The following is a 5,606-nucleotide window of genomic DNA, read 5'->3' on the forward strand; positions in this document are numbered from 1 at the left end:
CCTCCCCTGCGACCTCCCCTGCCCTCGCCCCTCTGTCACTGGGCCAGCAGCCTGCCTCCCTGCCCGGTTCTGGAGGTGGCTGTTTGGTGGCCTCCCTGCTCCAGCCCTCCCCTGCCCTCGCCCCTCTGTCACTGGGCCAGCAGCCTACGTTACAGCTCCAGCCTGATGTTTTGTTTGGAGAGCGTTAGGCACAGCACTCAGCTGTTCTCCTGGTCCTGGCTGCCTGCACCCTCTGCAGCTGCCCCCCCCATTTTTGGGACTCTCCCTTTCCACCTCTCCCCCTTTCCACCTCTCCCCTCCTGCTTGTTCAGGGACACACCCTCCAGTCCTCTCCACTCTGTTGTCCAGAGATCACACTCTTTCCCTGTCTCTTTCCACACCGGCCCTGTTTCCATCCCTCTCTGTTTCTCCGTTGCCCTCCCTTGTGAGATCTTGTGTGCGTTACAGGTTTTGTAGGAATGTATTTATGAAAAGCAGCCTCCCCAATCCACCCTTGAATGTATGACATCAAGCCTTCCTGTAGTTGGGTTCTAATGGGGCTGCTGTGGAAATAACATCAAGGAAGCAGGTCACAGGAGCACAGCGTTAACCTCATTTAACCACATGCAGGTGATGGAAATGTCAGCCCGACACTCACATCCTGTTTTCTAGCCGTGGTTAACGACGGAGTCCTCTCTTCAGTTCATACAGGTTCATTGTATTGTTGTTGACTAGTTTACCTCCTATCACCTTGCTATGAGCACTCACATTAGGAGACAAGGTCCTGTTTAAGTTGTTACGATATTCAGATTGTTTGGCTGTTGTTTTTTTACAAGTTAACCTCCGCTATAGGCGAGGATCTGATATGCCCGTACAGAAACTCTTTTCCAAGTCAAATTGTTGGGCTTGCTTATCCTACTCAGTGAGGCACAGGACAAGGAGGCCCCCTCGTCGATCGCCATATTCAAAACTGCTTACTGAAGCCGTCTGCCAAAAATAACAGTACTGAATCCAAGGTTATGAAATAACTTTTAAAAAGTAACTATATCAAAGAGGCAGATTCACACATTCTCAGACCTGGCCTCAGTGCCGGTGTGTGATTCAACGTCTAGGTCAAGCAAGTCCTCTACTCAACGTTGTTTGTTGTGGACCCAAGGGTGGTATTGTAACCCAAGGTTCTTGTTGTGGACCCAAGGTTATTGTTGTGGACCCAAGGTTGGTGGTTGTAGACCCAAGGTTCTTGTTGTGGACCCAAGTTATTGTTGTGGGACCCAAGGTTTATTGTTGTAGACCAAGGTGTCTTGTTGTAGACCCAAGGTTCTTGTGTGTAGACCCAAGGTTTCTTGTTGTGGACCAAGGTTGGTGTTGTAGACCCAAGGTTCTTGTTGTGGACCCAAGGTTATTGTTGTGGACCCAAGGTTCTTGTTGTAGACCCAAGGGTTCTTGTTGTAGACCCAGGTTCGTTGTAGACCCAAGGTTATTGTTGTAGACCCAAGGTTCTTGTTGTAGACCCAATGTTCTTGTTGTAGACCCAATGTTCTTGTTGTAAGACCCAACTGTTGTCTTGTGTGTAGACCCAATGTTCTTGTTGTTTACCCAAGGTTCTTGTTGTAGACCCGAGGTTCTTGTTGTAGACCCGGGTTCTGTTGTAGACCCGAGGTTCTTGTTGTAGACCAAGGTTATTGTTGTAGACCCGAAGGTTCTTGTTGTAGACGCCAAGGTTCTTGTTGTAGACCATGTTCTTGTTGTAGACCCAAGGTTTTCTTGTGGAACGTCGTTATGTGTTTAATAAAAAACATGCTGTATGTGTCCGGTGTTTGATGTTTGGTTTGACTATTATATATGCTGCTACTTCTCTGATGTTTGGGTTGACTATTATATATGATGCTACTTCTCTTGATGGTTTGGGTTGACTATTATATTATGCTGCTACTTCTCTGATGTTTTGGTTTGGGTTGACTATTATATATGCTGCTACTTCTCTGATGTTTTGGGTTGACTATTATATATGCTGCTACCTTCTCTGATGTTTTGGGTTGACTATTATTATATGCTGGCTACTTCTCTGATTGTTTTGGGTTGAGTATTATATATGCTGCTACTTTCTCTGATGTTTTGGGTTTGACTATTTATATGGCTGCTACTTCTCTCTGATGTTTTGGTTTGACTATTATTATGCTGCTACTTCCTCTGATGTTTTGGTTTGGGTTGACTATTATATAGTGCTGGCTAGCTTCTCTGATGGTTTGGTTTGGGTTGACTATTATATATGCTGCTACTTCTCTGATGTTTTTGGGTGACTATTATATACTGCTACTTCTCTGATGTTTTGTTTGACTATTATATGATGCTGCTACTTCTCTGATGTTTGGGTTGACTATTATATATGCTGCTACTTCTCTGATGTTTTGGTTTGACTATTATATATGCTGCTACTTCTCTGATGTTTTTGGTTTGGATATTACATATGCTGCTAACTTCTCTTGATGTTGTTGGGTTGACTATTATACTAATGATGCTGCCTTCTACTCTGATGTTTTGGGTTGAGCTTAGTATATGCTGCTTGCTTCTCTGATGTTTTGGGTTGACTATTATATTATGCTGCAAGACTGTCTCTTGATCGTTTTGGTTTGGACTAGTTATATATGCGCGCTACTTCTCTGATTTTTTGTTTTTTGGGTTGACTATTATATATATGCTGCTTACTTCTCTGAATGTTTTGGGACGTTGGCACGTGTTAGTATGATGCCTGCTACTTCTCTGATGATTAGGGTGAATGTTTTTGGTTCCAGCATTCCGTCTCAGGTCGGTGAGCTCTTCGTTCGTTCAGGGTTCAGCCCTCCGTCTCAGGTTCAGGTTCAGCCTCTCCGTCTCAGGTTCAGGGTTTCGCGCTTCTAGTCAATTCATCTCCGTCTCAGGTTCAGGGGTCCAGGCCTCATCCGTCTCAATTTTCAGGGGTTCAGCCTCTGCGTCTCCAGTTCAGGTCAAGGCTTGCGTCTCAGGTTCAGGGTCAGCCTCTGCCGTGCTAGTTCAGGGTTCAGCTCTTCCGTCTCAGGTTCAGGGTTCAGCCTGCTCCGCTCAGGTTCAGGGTTCCAGCCTCTCCGTCTCCGGTTCAGGGTCATGGACCTCTCCGTCTCAAGGTTTGCAGGGGTTCAGCCTCTCCGTGTCAGGTTCAGGGTTCAGCGTTCAGTTCCGTCTCAGGTTCAGGGTTCAGCCTCTCCCGTCTCAGGTTCAGGGTTCAGCTCTCCCTCTCAGGTTTCGGGTTCTAGCCTCTCCGTCTCAGGTTCAGGGTTCAGCCTCTCCGTCTCAGGTCTCAGGGTTCTGCTTCCCGTCTCAGGTTCAGGGTTCAGGCCTCTCCGTCTTCAGGTTCAGGGTTCAGCCTCTCGTCTCAGGTTCAGGGTTCAGCCTCTCCGTCTCAGGTTCAGTGTTCCAGCCTCTCCGTCTCAGGTTCAGGGTTCAAGCCTCTCCTCTCAGGTTCAGGGTTCAGCCTCTCCGTCTCAGGTTCAGGGTTCAGCCTCTCCGTCTCGAGTTTCAGGGTTTCAGCCTCTCCTCTCAGGTTCAGGTTCAGCCTCTCCGTCTCAGGTTCAGGGTTCAGCCTCTCCGTCTCAGGTTCAGGGTTCAGCCTCTCCGTCTCAGGTTCAGGGGTTCAGCTCTCCGTCTCAGGTTCAGGTTCAGCCTCTCCTGCTCAGGTTAGGGTTCAGCCTCTCCGTCTCAGGTTCAGGGTTCAGCCTCTCCGTCTCAGGTTCAGGGTTCAGCCTCCCGTCTCAGGTTCAGGGTTCAGCCTCTCCGTTCTCAGGTTCAGGGTTCAGCCTCTCCGTCTCAGGTTCAGGTCAGCCTTCCGTCTCAGGTTCAGGGTCAGCCTCTCCGTCTCAGGTTCAGGGTTGCAGCCTCTCCGTCTCAGGTTCAGGGTTCAGCCTCTCCGTCTCAGGTTCAGGGTTCAGCCTCTCCGTCTCAGGTTAGGTTCAGCCTTCCGTCTCAGGTTCAGGGTTCAGCCTGTGGGAATTTGACGGTGAATGGATATCATTGGATAATGAATCAGTGTTTCTGACTGTGAACAGAGCTGTCTGTATTGGGGAGAATGGAGGGAGAGAGAGGAGGAGTCTTGATGCAGTGTGAGGTCCTCTGAGAGTGAAACAGGAAGAAGAGGAGAGAGGAGTCTTGATGGCAGTGTGAGGTGCCTCTGAGAGTGAAACAGGAAGAGAGAGAGGAAGGGAGTCTTGATGCAGTGTGAGGTCCTCTGAGAGTGAAACAGGAAGAGAGAGAGGAGGAGGTCTTGATGCAGTCTGGGTCCTCTGAGAGTGAAACAGGAAGAGAGAGAGGAGGAGTCTTGATGCAAGTCTGAGGTGCTCTGAAGAGTGGAAACAGGAAGAGAGGAGAGGAATCTTGATGTAGTCGTGGAGTCCTCTGAGAGTGAAACAGGAAGAGAGAGAGAGGAATCTTGATGCAGTCTGAGGGTCCTCTGAGAGTGAACAAACAGGAGAGTGAGGGAGAGGAGTCTTGATGCAGTCTGAGGTCCTCTGAGAGTTGAAAACAGGAAGAGAGGGAGGAGTCTTGAATGCAGTCTGAAGGTCCTTCTGAGAGTGAAACAGGAAGAGAAGGAGAGAAGGAGTCTGGATGCAGTTTGAGAGTCCTTTGAGAGTGAAACAAGGAAAGAGAGAGAGAGAGGGAGTCGCTTNAGGAGGGAGGGGAGGGAGGAGAGGAGAAGTGGATGTTAAGATGGAGGGGAAAGAAGAGGAGAAGTGGATGATATGATGGAGAGGAAAGGAAAAGAGAGGAGAAGTGGCTGATAGGAGAGATAGGAAAGGAGAAGTAGATGATAGGAGAGATAGGAAAGGAGAAGTAGATGATAGGAGAGATAGGAAAGGAGAGGAGAATTGGATGATAGGAGAGATAGGAAAGGAAAGGAGAAGTGGATGATAGGAGAGATAGGAAAGGAGAAGTGGATGATAGGAGAGATAGGAAAGGAGAAGTTGATGATAGGAGAGATAGGAAAGGAGAAGTTGATGATAGGAGAGATAGGAAAGGAGAAGTTGATGATAGGAGAGATAGGAAAGGAGAGAATAAATGATTGAATAATTGATCTGGGAATGGAGAGATAGATTGATAGAGAAGGAGGAGGGGTGGGTGTTTCTCCATGCTACAGGGCAGATACGGTTTCATAATACAAAAACTGTGTTCCATTACTCATACTAACCTCACTAACCGTACTATTTGTGACGTAAATTGAGTATGTAGTATGCTTATTGGTCATAGTATGGATATAGTTAGTATGCCAAAAGTTCCCGGATGTCGTACTAAATTCGCCAAAATACAAAGTATATTTGCAGTGGAGACTTTTTCTGTGCTTTTAGGGCCCATAATCCAATTCTTCTGAAAATGGGCGTGGCTTCACAACACTTTCAGATTTGAAGAAAATGGCGAAAAATAGTCAGACGAGAGTGGATACAAATTCATTGCTTTAACTAATTATGACAAATGTTAAAAACCTGTTATGGCTGAAGGGGCAGCATTGAGTAACCTGGAAAGAGGTGGCCATTTCAAACAGCCTCGTACTCAATTCTTGCTCGTACAATATGCATATTATTATTACTATTGGATAGAAAACACTCTCTAGTTTCTAAAACCGT

The sequence above is a fragment of the Salvelinus sp. IW2-2015 genome, unplaced genomic scaffold (genome assembly GCF_002910315.2).
Source record: "Salvelinus sp. IW2-2015 unplaced genomic scaffold, ASM291031v2 Un_scaffold1889, whole genome shotgun sequence".
NCBI classification, from domain to species: domain Eukaryota; kingdom Metazoa; phylum Chordata; class Actinopteri; order Salmoniformes; family Salmonidae; genus Salvelinus; species Salvelinus sp. IW2-2015.